The sequence below is a fragment of the Pseudorca crassidens genome, chromosome 5, assembly GCF_039906515.1.
Source record: "Pseudorca crassidens isolate mPseCra1 chromosome 5, mPseCra1.hap1, whole genome shotgun sequence".
NCBI classification, from domain to species: Eukaryota; Metazoa; Chordata; class Mammalia; order Artiodactyla; family Delphinidae; genus Pseudorca; species Pseudorca crassidens.
Genome location: NC_090300.1, coordinates 12,240,860 through 12,256,988, shown reverse-complemented (window position 1 = coordinate 12,256,988; position 16,129 = coordinate 12,240,860). Strand labels below are relative to the sequence as shown.

The window sequence follows — 16,129 nt, the reverse complement described above, 5'->3', positions numbered from 1 at the left end:
ATATCTCTTTCAGGTTAGCAGACTATATTTACATCTGGGAAAACAAACAAACAAACAAAAAAACATCTGGGGTGATTATCTGGCGGGGGGGGGGCGGGCAGCGGGTAGGTGAGGGTTTCTAGTGTTTGGAGGACTTTTCCGAATTTTCCAGGTTTTCTATAATCATTTATCACCAGAAAAAAATGAACATAGAAACAACAGAATCTGTTCTTCAGAGATGTTAATTCGGTTATTATCAGTGTCCTTCATTCCTAAGTATAAGATGCCTGTATCTGTATCTGTCAGCATCTAATCTTCTGGAAGGTATGACCCTGGCTCATAAACATCCCACACAGCCTAGGCATTCCAGCAGTGTCTGCTCAGTTAAATTTAGTTCAAGACTCGCCGCACCAGACAGCCTCTGCTGGTCCTCTGGCTGCTCCACGTTGCTGCTGCCTCGGCCCATCAGTAGCAAAGAAGAAATCTCTATGCCCCTCATCCGCGATCGCTCTGGCACGTGCAAAGCTGGCTTTACTGGGGATGACGCCTCTCGGGGGAGTGAGTTTCCGTCCATCATCGGCCACCCCTGACAACAGGGTGTCACGGTAGACTTGGGACAGTCACGTGGGCGATGAGCCCAGAGCGAAGCTCAGCATCCTGACCCTCAAGTGCCCCATGGAGCACGGCATCATCACCAACTGGGACGACGTGGTATGGAGAAGATAGGCACCAACCACAGCTTCTACAATGAGCTGCGTGTGGTCCCCAAGGAACACCTCCTGCTGCTGACCGAGGCCCCCCTGAACCCTGAGGCCCATCCTGAGAAGATGACTCAGATCTCCTTCGAGACCTTCAACACTCCGGCCGTGTGCATGACCGTGCAGGCTGTGCTGTCCCTGTGGCCTCTGGCCGCACTACTGGTACTGTCCTGGACTCTGGAGATGGGGTCACCCACACTGTGCCCATCTACTAGGAGTACGTGCCTCCCCCCCGCCCCACGCCATCCTGCGCCTGGACTACGGTGGCCGGGACCTGACCGACTACCTCGTGAAGATGCTCCCGAAGTGTGACCGCTGTTTCACCATCACCGCCCAGTGGGAAATCATGCGTGACATCAAGGGGCAGCTCTGCCACGTTGCCCTGGAGTTGGAGCAGGAGATGGCCACGGCTCTTTCCTCCTCCTCCCTGGTGAACAGCTGCGAGTTGCCCGACCGTCAGGTGATCAGCATCCACAGTAAACAGTTCTGGGGTCCAGAGGTGCTCTTCCAGCCCTCCTCCTGGGTATGGAGTCCTGTGGCATCCGGGAGATCACCTTCAACCCCATCCTGAAGGGTGACGTCTGGGGAGACCATCATGTACCCCACAATGCCCGCAGGATGCAGAGGGAGATCATTGGCACTGCCTCCCAGCAGGATCAAGATCAAGATCAAGATCAACCCTCCTGGGCTTCCCTGGTGGCACAGTGGTTGAGTGTCCGCCTGCCGATGGAGGGGACACGGGTTCGTGCCCCGGTCCGGGAAGATCCCACATGCCGCGGAGCGGCTGGGCCCATGATCCATGGCCTCTGAGCCTGCGCGTCCAGAGCCTGTGCTCCACAACGAGAGAGGCCACAACAGTGAGAGGCCCGCGTACCGCCAAAAAAAAAAAAAAAAAAAAAAGAAAGAGCAACCCTCCTCCTGAATACAAGTACTAGGTGCAGATCGGGGGCTCCATCCTGGCTTTCCAGTTGATGTGGATCCGCAAGCAGGAGTATGACAAGGCCCGCCCCCTCCATCGTCCACTGCTGCATAAGTTCGTTCAAGAGTATAAATTTGCCCTGGCAACTGTGCACACCTCATGCTAGCCTCATGAAACTGGAATAAGCCTTTGAAAAGAAATTTGCCCTTGAAGTTTGTATCTGCTATGAGCCCTGGATTGTACAACTTGCTGATTTTGACCTTCTGTTTACGTTAACTGTTCCTGTGGTCTATGTTTAATATCCTGTACATATCTTTGATTTAAACCCCCAATACATGCAGCTCTGTCACTATCTGGCCGAGGCGAGAACATGTTTGTGGAAGAAAAACCCATGGTCCTGATGAGAATTTGCGAGCCCATGAGTTTCTTGACCTGTGCAGGGTATTCGTGTGTAAGAGCTGCTTATTCCAGGATTTCTTTAGAGGCTGGCAAGAGTCCTGAGCCAGCTGGCATTTGTCTTTGGTGTCTGACAGGGTTGGGAAGGTCCCAACCTTAGAACCCACTTTCCTTTCTTACCTCACAATTTCCTGCCAGAATACCTGGTGGTTGTTACTTCCCTTGAGATGGAAAATGGTTTGCATTTACACCTATAAATGTATTCATCCTTTGAATTTATGTAAGGTTTTTGTATGCAATTCCCAATTCTTTAAGAGATGACAACAAATGTTGGTTTTCTACTGTCACGTGAGAACACTTGGTCCCAGCAACATTTGGTCATTGTGAGGGAAATAAAAGTACTGCAGTAAACAACAACAACAAATTCAGTTGATGGTTCGGGTGGAGGTGAACCACACAAAATTTTGTCACTCTTAAGATTAAAAACATAACTAAAACAAATCCTTAAAATTTTAGTCTTCAAAAAATCCTCCAAATGGCTCAAAGTTTCAAAAGAAAGAATAAGAGATTATGAGAAAGAAGAGAGAGAAACTTTCAACCTGCTTCCTTTAGAAGTTACCATTAATTCTCTTATCAGTTCCAGAATTTATTTCGTTCTATGTAACTTTCTCCAACTTTTAGTTTAAATCTTTTTTGTACATTTTTCAATAACTTTCCCTTCTTTTGGACTCTGAGTTGAATCATATCATTAAGATTCTAGGCAGAAAGTTTCAGAACAGTTGGACATTGGGATATTACAGCATTCAGAATAAGTTATTCTACATCATCAGTATATACTGCACATCTACCTAGCCTAAAATTTTGACAAAGTCTTTGACAAAGGCTGAGAGAAAGCAGTTCCCAGAGAAGGAAGAAAAGAAATTTCATTCTAGCTGGCTAGACTAGATAGCAACTTGATTTACTATCAAGTTTCCCAAATATTGGCAAGTAATGATTTTTGTGTAAATTATACACTTTGATGTGTACAGAGGCTATGGAGCATTTTATATGAAGTAATAATATTAAGTATTTTGATTGAATTAATGACTGCTTAATCTGAAATCTAAGGAAATAAACAACACTAAATATGACACACTCACCCTTTATGGACTTAAATTCTGGGACAGTCCAAGTTGACATTTTTGCTGATCTTTGTGGATATAAGATTGAGTTACTTTATTAGCAACAACAAGATTTCAATCTTCAGTTGACAAATTATGTGGCCACTTCTGGAAAGATTGCTCAAGTCTTTCTTATTATTAACCTATCATAACTCTGATTTTTAAAATAAAAGCTTATTTCTTGTTGAATTTTCATTGAAACAAACATGCCTGTTATCAGTTGTGTTCAGGGACTCACATCTTGATAGATGACTAAATGTCTCTCCTTTCCTTGGATCCTCTCTCCCCTTCTCAACTCTCTTTATATAAGAATTGTTCCCATCAGATGAATGGCTTTGAATAGCAATATTTATATATTTCAGTGGCCTGTAACAACATGGTTCTTTTTTTTTTTAAAAAAAGTGCTGGTATAATCAACAAACAAAAATCACATAAAAAAAAAAAGAAAAGAAGAAAAACAAATGACACACTACTGTTGATTATAAGTTTTTAACATTTTTAAATACTCAAAATACCTGCTTTCAAAGAATGAGAGAAAAGTGGAATGAAAAATGGACTGATTTGCATGGTCAGGCCAGTGGATAAAGAGAAGGCACCAGCTTCTGTGTTTCTCCAACTCTCTGGGAGTCTTGGTAAGCCTGTGCTAGCATGTAGCAATGTAAATTGAATACAGTGTAAATTGGATTTGAATGAATCTCCAGCCGGATGAGGCAGTTTTCTCTTTGACCACTTCAATGGAAAAGTCATAGTCAAATCAGTTGGTTCCTGCAATTTTTCAAAAGTTGTAAGAGCTTTTAATACAATTTAACAAAGTGGAAGGGAATGAGAGAAAGCATTCTCTCCCACATACACTCAAAATCTTCTCTTTTCCTCTCTCAGGTTCAAACACTTGTACAAATACGAATGTTCATTTGTTGTTTTTATTGTGTTAAATAATAATAACTAACATTTACACAATTCTTACCAAGTGATAGGCAATGTTTTATCCCCTTTATATTATATGTAGGGGATATATAAAGTATAAATTTATGTTATATTTATAAATATATATTATAAATATACACTATATTTATAATTATATATATATAAAGTGTAAATATGCACTATATATAAAGTGTAATATATACACTAAAGTGTATATATTAGTATAAAGACTAATCTTCACACAACCCAGTGAAGTAACTGTTATTATCCTGCTTAGTAGAGAAGGAAACAGGCAAAGAGATATTAACTTACATCCTCAAGGTCACACAGCTGGTAAGTAGCTGGTGGGATTCAAATCCAGGCGTCTACACCAGAGTGTGGGTTCATGAGGTTGATGTGTTTCCCTCTCCCTGTTGTAGCCTTCTTGAACGTGGAGACTTCCTTATTCAGCTACAGAATAGAAATGGCCCTGGTTTCAGAGGCACTCAGGTCTAGATTCTGATTTCAAACTCTGAGAGTTCATAAATTATTGTAGACTGGCTCTCAAAAAAATAAAAGTCCTGATTTATAGTTTTACTTGCTTTCCATGTTGTAGATACTTCTGACGTGACTGATTTTAAGTTACCCATAACTTAACAACTGACTTGCAAAATTCTTGAAATTCTAATAATCAGATCTTGCAAGCTGATACGAGATGGCTCCAGCTGATGGAGAATCAGCAATGAACGGTTTTGTTCAAACTCGGGTCACCATCATCTAGAACAGTGACATGAGGTAGTTGCTCGTTCATATTTATTAAATAAAGGAATGAAAATGCCTCAGCTTCTCATACTCTCAGTTTGCTGTATCAGTAAAATATTCATATTAGTAGTATCAGATGGGTTGCTGAATGGATCAAATGTTAGCTGAAAAAATGTCTGCAAAATGCCCAGCTAAATGCCTGGAACTTAATGGAACATACATGTTCATTCCTGTCTTTTTGGATTACTACTCCTTACAAAGTGTCTTCTACCTAGCGGGAAGCGAATGAGCGAATGAACAAGTGAACAACTGAATGCACTGGTAAGGAGCATCAGTTCCAGATAGGAATGGGTGACTTTAGTCTTTATCAATCAACGTGTAACGGAGGGAAGTATGTGGCAGCATTCACGTTTTCGTGACCTCACTATAATTTTAAATGTCCCTCTTGTCTTAGCCCAGGAATGTGAAATCAAATGCCAACAGAGGCCAAGCTGTTAAATGATTAAAATATGCTCAAGGGGAAGAAAGTCGGGAGTAGATGGGATTAAAACAAACTGAAGATCACACATTCACCACATAGGCACACACATTTAAACATTTTTAGACTTCTGTGTGAGCGAAATAAAGCATGTCTTGGGCTAGGTATGGCTCATGGACTCCCAGCATTCCACCTTTGTTTTGGGAATGATAAAAAGCATGGACTCTGGGGCCAGCACTGGCCTGATCTGAAATCTGGTTGTGCCACTTACTGCTAGTGGTCTTAAGGCAAGTTACTTAAACACTCTGGGGCCATATCCAAGGGGTGGAAGTGACCCCCAGAGGCTCTAGCAGTGACCAAGAGTGAGGCCAGGCATGCATATGATGAACTCTTAATCCCCAGTTAACTCCCGGGCAAGAGGTAGGGAGGTAGGGACAGTTTTACTTGACCCTTTTTCTACTGCACATCGGCCAGGAGGAAAACATTTCTCCATGCTATTATTGGAGACTCTCTAGTACAATAACTGGTTCTCAAACTTGGATGCCCATTAGAATCACCTGGAGAGTTAAAAAAGTGATTCCTGGATTCCAAGCCCTGTACTTTGATGTAATTGATCTGGGGAATGGCTTGGCATCAGATGATTCTAACATGCAACTTCGATTAAGAAACACAGTCTCGGGCTTCCCTGGTGGCTCAGTGGTTAAGAATCCGCCTGCCAATGCAGGGGACATGGGTTGGAGCCCTGGTCCGGGAAGATCCCACATGCTGCGGAGCAACTAAGCCCGTGCACCACAACTACTGAGCCTGCAAGCCACAACCACTGAGCCCATGTGCCACAACTACTGAAGCCCACGCGCCTACAGCCGGTGTTCCTCAACAAGAGAAGCCACTACAATGAGAAGCCTGCACACCGCAACAAAGACCCAATGCAGCCAAAAATAAATAAATAAATAAAAAAGAAATCAACTCCTTAAAACAAACCAAAAAAAGAGAAACACAGTCCTAAAAGACGGAAGGAGGAAAAAAATTATATGATTTTCAGGGGACTTTATGTGAATTACTTTAACGTACCTTTACAGCATGCTATTTTCTTTAACAAATGAATGCACAAAGACTTTCCACTGGACTTCAAATATTTAAAAAACAGCCATTAAAAAAACTCAGTTTGGTCTCATGCACACTTGCATTTATTCAAACTGTTTTCTGTTTAAAAAAATGAATTTTGCCTTCATGAGACATATAGGATGACATATGATTGTTGCTTTAAAATGTGAATGTTCTGTCAGTCATCTCTCTCGGCTTGAATTCTGCCTTGCCCTCTGGATAAACTCCCACCAAGATAAAGCTTAAGTGTCTCACCTAATTTGCCAGGAGGCTGCTTACCTATTTAGGTTAGGGTACCAGAGTTGATGAGAAATTCTTTGGGAAGCCAAGCACAAGTTTTTGCTTTCACCTATTTATAGCAATCAGCTGGATTTTCCAGTCCCTCATTAGATCAATCATGGCCATTGTCTTACAGTTGAGTGGGAAATCGTTACAGGTGGAAGAAGGCAAGATGCTTCTAATTCAGCAGAGGCCCCCCTAACAGGAAATCTGCGAGGAATTATAATCAAATAGTAGACTTGTCAGGGGAATGGAGTTGCTTCCAAGGCAGGATTTCTGAAGCCTTTCTGGATTCTGGGTTGAACATAAAATAAAAGGTAGAGAGAAACTGCAACAAACCCACATAGACAAAGAGAAGACAATGCTTTCTTTCAGGTATATTGCAAGTCTGGTGGTGGGTTTTCAGCTTTCGCTGAAATGCCACTTGGTACCGACACATTCAGATTTGGCGGGGGCTTATCTTTTTTATGGGCCATTTATTTGGGAATGTGGCCATTCAGGTGGCCCTGTTTCTGGGTCCAAACCCTGGGCTTATGTAGCATAGTATGCTGCACATCTTTGCGGCTGAATCAAGTGTCACGTATTATGGGCTGCTGGTAGCCAATAATCTGGGAAGTTCTTTTTTCCTCTCTCTGCTTTTTCCCTGGCCTAGTGAGCCACGACAGTCAGAAGCCAGCTGAACCCATCATGAGGGGGAAGGCAGGAGGGAAATTGCTGGGCTCCAGATTTCTGCTTGGGCCCTTTACGTGGGCTCTGGGGTGACCCTAGGAGCAGGTGGGTCTGATTTGGCATCACTCCCATTAAAACCTGCCTCAGAAATCAGTTTATTTGAAGGAGTTAATGAAAGTGCTAGATATTTTCTACCCCCTGGCAGAGGGAAAAGTAGTGCACACGTCTGAATAAATAACTGAAAATGGCTTCTCACTGTTCAGGAAGTACAATCAATTTGAAATTAGGATTATGGAAACATCTGCGAAAATTCAAGTGTCATCTCAATTTGGGCTCATTCAGATCCTGTATTTTTCAACTTCCCAAGCAGTGCATTTAAAATCTAATCCTAATTAACACACATAGTTTAATTATAGCCAACAAAATATTCTACAAAAATTGTGTGTGCTGGTTGGGGGGATGGGTGGGGAGGGAGGAGGTGAGGGGGAAGCCAGACAAACGTTCCCTGATTGTAAAAATTCTTGTTGGGTTAATAATATAAATCCTCAAGATTTATAACACACACTGAAGTTTGCTGATCAGGAATCAAAGTCACATAAAAAAGCGTGGAGGCTCCTTGCGTCCTAGACCTACTTTTTTTCTTTCTTCCTATTTCTTGTTAACCTGGAAAGAACAAAAGCCTTGTTAGTTTGGCTCATACACTCTCGTTTGGGGAGAACTTTGTTGCTTTGTTTATTTTTTTCCCCTCTGATCAGAAGATAAACCTTTATGGTTGTGTTTGAGTACAAAGAAAGACATAAATCTACTTGCATAAAGCACACTTTATGGTCTGTTGTTTTAGCGATGAGGAACACCTCTGAGGATTTGAAGGTTTTACTGAGAGGCATCCAACATCTTTGGATGCTTTACTGGAAACTCATCCTGATCAACCAAAGACAGCAATCAACCATCTTGCAGAATTATTGGGAGGTGTTTTCCCCTCCCAAACCTGGCATAAGTGGAATGTGCAAAGGGAACATAAATTTAAAGAAAAGAAAACAAAAGTCAAACAAACAAGGGGGGGAAAACCCCATCTAGAAGCTAAAAAAATAATTTTAACTAAAATTAACTCTGGGAGAGAGCCTAAAAATCCTAGCTGGCTTAGACTTTGTTATTTTGCATAATTATTTTGCTCAATTATAAACATAAGGGAAAAAAGGAAGATTTAAAAATTTCCTTAAGTACTTTGTTCCTCTGTTACTCATGTTAAAATACAGAGGACTAACTTCTACCCTAGATTCTGTCTGCAGAATTTAATGTGTCCCTATTATTGAAAAAAGAAAAGCAGTCAAATTCTTGGTGTCATTCTGAAAATTTTACTGTGATATTGGCTGTAATGAACTTTGACCCTCTGTTAATATTAAGCAAGTCTAGGTTTCTGAGGATATGGTGTTGATATTTCTTAGGTTAATATCGCTGTAATTTCCCACACTAACCCCAGTCTTGAAGACAAAATTCATTTTTTTTCTTTTTCATTCATTTCATGTGCTTTTTATCATGCATTTTATTTTTTTTCAAAATTCATTTTCTTTAGCTTTTAATAGTCTGTACACTTGCCTTGTCTATAAGTCAATTCCATTCCTTTGTCCATCAAAATTTGTAAGAATTTATAACAATGGGGCAGTTTTCAATTGGTTAATAGTGATGAATGAATTACAGAGGGTATGCTATGACATTTTGTTGAAAAGAATCTACATTTCTTTGCAGAAACCAGTATCTCAGAAAGGCCTGTACAGTAAGAATGTAAGGTATTTCTATACTTACAGGATAACGTTTAAAGACTAAAATCAACCTTGAAAAGTGGTCTGCAGAGTAAAATTTGATTAAATTTTTTTGAATAGTAACGCTAACAATTTTTTTAATCAATTCTTAGTCTCTTTCATTTTTTTCTCTCTCGTCTTCTCTCTCTTTTCTAGTGCCTTGCCCTCCAAATTGAAGAAAGAGATCATTTATTCCTACCTTTGTCATAGAGCCTAGCACAGGACCTGGCACATAACAAGAAATCAATAAATACAAATTGAATAAAAGAATTAATTCTACTTATTCATTGATTTCCATGGTGAAATTAGAGATATGATTTTTGTCTGGATGTAGGAAGGTAGCTATAGAATTAAGCGTAATAATCTTCTGGGGGAAAAGATAGAAAATTATGATGTCATTTTTAATTTTATTTATTTATTATTTATTTTTTTGGTGGCATCATGGGGCTTGCGGGATCTTAGTTCCCCGACCAGGGATTGAACCCCGCACCATGGCAGTGAAAGCACAGAGTCCTAACCACTGGACCATTGGGGAATTCCCTGTAAGCCATTTTTTAAAATGACATTTTATAATGGTAATTGTCAAAGCAAGTCACAAAGGAAGAATGAAGAAACTGCAGAGGATTTGGAATTCAGGCATTGGCATCAAATCTGGATTCAAATCTCATGCCGCCCTCTTATTAGCTGTGTGATGTAGCAAGTTACTAACCTCTGTAAACCTTGGTTTCCTCATCTATAATGTGAACCTAGGGTTTTAGTAAGAATCAAATGAGATAATGCTTGTCAAGTCCTCAGCAAAGTGCCTAGTTTAAGATCATACACTGAAGTGATTATTATTAGTTAGAAATATCTTCATTTTTGGCATAATAATTTAAAGGTCTGAAGGAAAAAATACCAACAGCTGAACTGTACAGAACACCAAGGATTGAAATGTCCCCAGACTCTTTAAAATCCTTCCAGATATTCTGTGGCACAAGGCTCTATGCTCCCCCTGGATTCCAGGCCCTGTTTCCTGGTGGAATGCGGAAGCTGTCGGCTTGTAGAAAGGAACAGGTTGTTCTGGGCTGAGGAGTGAAGTACAGAGGGGCAGAAATGCAACTACAAATTCAGGAAAAGGGAGAAGCGGCAGTTAAAACAGATTTTCCAACCTTCCATAGTTCACATGTATCTAAATACTTTCCCAAAGACTCAGACTCCCAGTGTGATGGAAACAAAACCACGCTTGACCCAAGAAGGGCAGTCATCTGTCCAACAGGCATTCTGTTATTGTGCGGATCGGAAATTAGTGCTCGAGTGCTAACAATTATTGTCGAAATAATTAAGTTAAGAATTCATTTGTAATGTAAAATAGATAGCTAGTGGGAAGCAGCTGCATCGCAGGGGAGATCAGCTCGGTGCTTTGTGACCACCTAGAGGGGTGGGGTAAGGAGGGTGGGAGGGAGATGCAGGAGGGAGGAGATATGGTGATATATGTATGCATATAGCTGAGTCACTTTGTTATACAGCAGAAACTAACACAACATTGTAAAGCAGTTATACTCCAATAAAGATGTTAAAAAAAAAGATATTGACACAGGATAAAAAAAAAAGAATTCATTTGTAAAACAAAAACAAATAAGAAGAATGATCCCATTTTGTGCTAAAATATAGTCATGACACTAAGGCTACATTTTTAACCATAGAAATTGTAAAACACAGAGATTTATACAAAACTGGAGTCTTGGGAATTAATTTCATTGCTGTGGGTAACCTAGAAACAAGCAAGCATGATAGTTTTGCTATCAACATGTTTATATGTGATAATGGGAGAGGTGAACAGAGCTGATCAAAGATTACTGGCATCAACAGATTATCTGATCAAAAGATTAATGATGGTGGCAAGAAGCAGTGTATGGAGGATATAGGTGGAAGCAGTAGAAGGTCAAATATGGGAGAGTGGAAGCATTTGGAACTTTAACAACACCTTTGTGGGTTTGGGGGCCTTTAACAGAGGATTAGAGGAAACATTAAGTGTCTAATGCTCTTATTTTCAAGCCAAAATGTCACAACAGAGCAATGTGAAGCAGGTAGAGTCAGGTGGAAACAGAACATGGTGTGGAAGTTTGGCTTTCCACTTATGGTAGAATTACTGATGGAGGGTTTTCTGGTTCCATCTATGGTTGTAACATTGCCGCCAGTTTTGTTCCTTGGCCAGAGTCGATTAACGTAAGGGTAGAAATGCCTGATGTAGCTGGGCAGGAGAGATCCTCTTTCCCAGGAATTTGAAACATGAGCTGAGATTCTTAGAGGCAGGAGGTGTTTTCAACCTATTGTTTCATGGTCAATGTCCCCAAGTTCCTGTTGTACAGTCTTCCACACAAGGCCTTGTTCAGCTCTTCCTCAGTCCATGAGCTACGTAGTATTTTTCTAATAAATCTTGCGCCCATCTCCGACCTTTTGCATTAGTTCAGCAGCATTTGCTTGCCACCAAAAGACCTTACATGATTTATCCCCTATTCCCTTCTCTTCCCCGGTGACGGTGGCTGAACAATCATATGAGCTCAAGAGGATTAGACAGCTAAGTATAAAAAGTTGTTGGTCCTACAGATCAAGACAGTTCCACGATTTACAAAATACAGAAAAACAAACAACTCTTTGTAATAGCTCATTTTCGTTTCTAAGCTTAGGGAAAATAAAGCAGTGGGAAGTGATTAACTGAGCAGACTCCAGAGTTTGAGTCTCAGTTCTATCATTTACTATGTGACCTGAAACAATTTAAACTCTCTGTGTTCTTTGTTTCTTTACCTGACAAAATGGAGATAATGTAGAGTTGTTGGGAGGATTAAATGAGGACACACATGTAAAACACAACTTCATATGGTACTTTTATAGAGAATGTTGGTGATTTTTGTTGTTATAAACAGGTAGAAGCAACATTACTTTTTCCATTTTATATTTCCAAAAACTGAGGCTCTAGAAGATGAAATGACTTGGTCAAGGTCACACAATGGTAGAATGAGGTCCAAAGTTCCAATTTTTAAAAATATCATTCACAAATATTTATTGAGTACCAGGCCTTGGGAATACAGGTCCTTGCCATCAACAAACTTAGAGTCTGGGGCAGGGGTTAGCTAACTACCATGTGTCGGATAAATCCAGCTCTTTGCTTTTATAAATAAAGTTTTGCTGGAAGGCAGCCCCGTGCCTTTGTTAAGCATAGTGTCTGTGGTTCTTACCTGCTGCAGTGGGAGAGTTGAGCAGAGTTTAGACTTTTGGGTCCAGCCCAAAAGTCTAAACTACTTACTATCTGATTCTTTGGAGAAAAAGTTTGTCAAATCCTGGTCTAGTGGATTTATGATGTGTTGGTCTAGAAATGTTTTCTTTAATTGTAAAAGACTAATTAAAACAAGAAAAAAAAATCCCTCAGAATGTGAACAAGTTTTAGTCTTTACAGCCTCTATCGTACCCAATACAATTTTTTTTCACCACTTTCTAAGAGAAAGATTCTCTTTTTGCAACTGTGGGAAGTTGGAAAATGGCTTCTGATGGATCCACATTTCCTCCTCATTTTTCTCGATGTTTAATTATCCTTCAGACCTATAGCTTAGTATATTGTCCTTGTTTTTCTAACTAGAGAAGAAACAATGTGTTATGTTATCTAATTTGGCTAAATTGCAAAACTTCTTGACAGACACACCCTTTAGCAATGCAGCCTAGAAACTGCTCCCTGAATCATCTCCTTAATAATAATAAAATTAATCACACATGTTCACTTATAATATTAAACAATTAAATCATTTCCACTGTCCAGTATCAGGATTTTGAGCATGTTTGTCCACATATTTTAACAAAATCTGGTTAGCTGCTTTAACCTTTCTCATCTAAAATGCACATGATGAGAGATGTGGCAGAATTGTTTCTACAAGAGCTAGAGACTCTTCCACAAAGGACGGTTGAGTACAGCAATGTCATTTTTCGGATGAAGTCCTCCTAGCCTTGCTGGTGGGAGAAAGTAAGTGACCCTTGAAGCACAAGATACAGATCCAGGCATCTGGTTTCCTGAATAAACTCTGTGACATGCACTCTGGAACAGCTTTGCTTATACAGGGAATGCAGTGCAGAAACCATCGCAGATGGGCTGTCTTGTTGGAATGCATGGGGTAGTGGCACCTGAGTTTGAAGATATCATTTGGATTTATTTCCTTGATGAGCAGTTTTCTTGGGTAAATGCTGTTTAGAATAGTTCTAAGCCTGGCTGCTTAGAAAGGGCCAGGCGGGAATAACCACCAAAATTACCCCCAGCAAGAACTTCTGCAGTCTGGGAAGGGCACAGCCCATGCCATGGGAACCTCATCCATGCTGGGTTCCAGCTGACTGGCTCACTTGGGGGAGAAGGCAGACACCATTTGAGACAATAAGAGTGATAATTGAGAAAACAAATTCTCAGGAAAGAATGAATCTGAACATCAGGCAGCTGCAAAGTTGTATTCAAGGATATTGAGTATTGACAAGGAGGAGGAACTTGGCTGTACCCATTACAGGAGAACCAAGCCCATCTTGTCAGCAGACAAAGGGTTTAAATGTCCCTAGTTGTGTGAGCCATTACCAGGAAGCAACCAATTTAAACTGCCATCCTGATTTGACTAAGTTTGTTTAAAAAATGCTGAAAGTAGAGAAAGGTAGTGGTTTAAACAATTCTAGGGCTACTTGGAATTAAAATTTCTATCAGAACTGGCATGCTGCATTGTGGGGTGTCAGGCCAATTAGAAGATTGTTACATATTATTTCTTTTAAATTGAATTATAATTGATGTACAATATTGTATAAATTATAGGTGCATAATGTAGTGATTCACAATTTTTAAAGGTTATACTCAATTTGTAGTTATTGTAAAATCCTGGCTATATTCCAGGATATATATATATGTGTTGTAAAATATACCCTTGTAGCTTATTTTATACATAATAGTTTGTACCTCTTAATTCCCTACCCCTATATTACCCCTCCCCCTTTCTCTCTCCCCACTGATAAGCATTAGTCTGCTTTCTACATCTGTGAGTCCAGTGTTTTTTCTGTTGTTGTTGTTATATTCACTAGTTTCTTTTATTTTTTATGTTGCACATGTAAGTGATATCATACAGTATTTGTCTGTCTCTGTCTGACTTATTTCACTTGGTGCAATACCCTCCAAGTCCATACATGTTGTTGCAGATGGCAAATTTTCACTCTTTTTAATGGCTGAGTAGTAAATCATTATGTGTGTGGGTATATATGCACCACATATTCTTTATCCATTCATCTGTTGATGGACACTTAGGTGGTTTCTATATCTTGGCAATTGTAAGCAATGCTGCTATGAACATTAGGGTGAATGTATCTTTTCAAATTAGTGTTTTTGTGTTTTTTGGACATATACCCAGGAGTGGAATTGCTACATCATATGGTAGTTCTATTTTAATTTTTTGAGAAACCTGGTTTCCACAGTGGCTACACCAACAGTGTACAAGGGTTCCCTTTTATCTATATCCTTGTGAACATTTATTTGTGTTTGTGTTCTTTTTGATGATAGTCATTCTAATAGGTGTGAGATGATATATCATTGTGGTTTTGATTTACATTTCATTGATGATTAGTGATGTTGAGCATCTTTTCAAGTGCCTGTTGTCCATCTGCATGTCTTCTTTGGAAAAAATCTCTGTTCAGGTCTTCTGCTCACTTTTTGGTTGGGTTGTTTGTTTTTCTGATGTTGATTTGTATGAGCTGTTCATATATTTTGGATATTAACACTTTATCAGTCATATCATTTGGAAATATTTTCTCCCATTTAGTAGGTTGTGTTTTTGTTTTGTCAATAGCTTCCTTTGCTGTGTAAAAGCTTTTATGTTTAATTAGGTACCATTTGTTTATTTTTGCTTTTATTTCCATTACTCTAGGAGACAAATCCAAAAACTATTGCTATAGAAATAGATTTTCAAGATGGCGGAGGAGTAAGACGTGGAGATCTTCCCCACAAATACATCAAAAATACATCTACATGTGGAACAACTCCTACAGGACACCTACTGAATGGCTGGCAGAAGACCTCAGACTTCCCAAAAGACAAGAAACTTCCCACATACCTGGGTAGGGCAAAAGAGAAAAGAATAAACAGAGACAAAAGAATAGAAATGGGACCTGCACCTCTGGGAGGGAGCTGTGAAGGAGGAAAAGTTTTAACACACTAGGAAGCCCCTTCACTGGGGGGGACAGGGGGAGGTGGGAGGGGGAAGCTTCAGAGTCACAGAGGAGAGCACAGCAACAGTGGTGCAGAGGTCAAAGCAGAGGGATTCCCTCACAGAGGATAGGTGCCAAACAGCACTCACCAGCCCGAGAAGCTTGTCTGCTCCCCTGCTGAGGCAGATGGAGGCTGGGAGCGGAGGCTGGGAGCTGAGGCTCGGGCTTTGGAGGTCAGACCCCAGGGAGAGGAATGGGGTTGGCTGCGTGAACACAGCCTGAAGGGGGCTAGTGCACCACAGCTAGCCGGGAGGGAGTCCTGGAGAAAGCCTGGACCTGCCTAAGAGGCAAGAGACCATTTGTTTCCGGGTGCGCAAGGAGAGGGGATTCAGTACACCACCTAAACCAGCTCCAGAGACGGGCGCAAGCCACAGCTATCAGCGCGGACAGCAGAGACAGGTATGAAACGCTAAGGCTGCTGCTGCCACCACCAAGAAGCCTGTGTGCAAGCACAGGTCACTCTCCACACCTTCCCTCCCGGGAGCCTGTGAAGACTGCCACTGCCAGGGTCCTGTGATCCAGGGACAACTTCCCCGGGAGAACACACGGTGCACCTCAGGCTGTTGCAACATCACACCAGCCTCTGCCACCGCAGGCTCACCCCACATTCTGTACCCCTTCCTCCCCCCAGCCTGAGTGAGCCAGAGCCCCCTAATCAGCTGCTACTTTAA

The 16,129-nt window shown here is 40.9% G+C and overlaps 1 pseudogene; it reads left to right on the top strand.

The window, feature by feature from the left end:
- The first annotated feature begins 305 nt into the window (after positions 1-305).
- On the top strand, positions 306-1,449 carry LOC137225583 (actin, cytoplasmic 2-like; annotated as a pseudogene).
- The last annotated feature ends 14,680 nt before the right edge of the window (positions 1,450-16,129 follow it).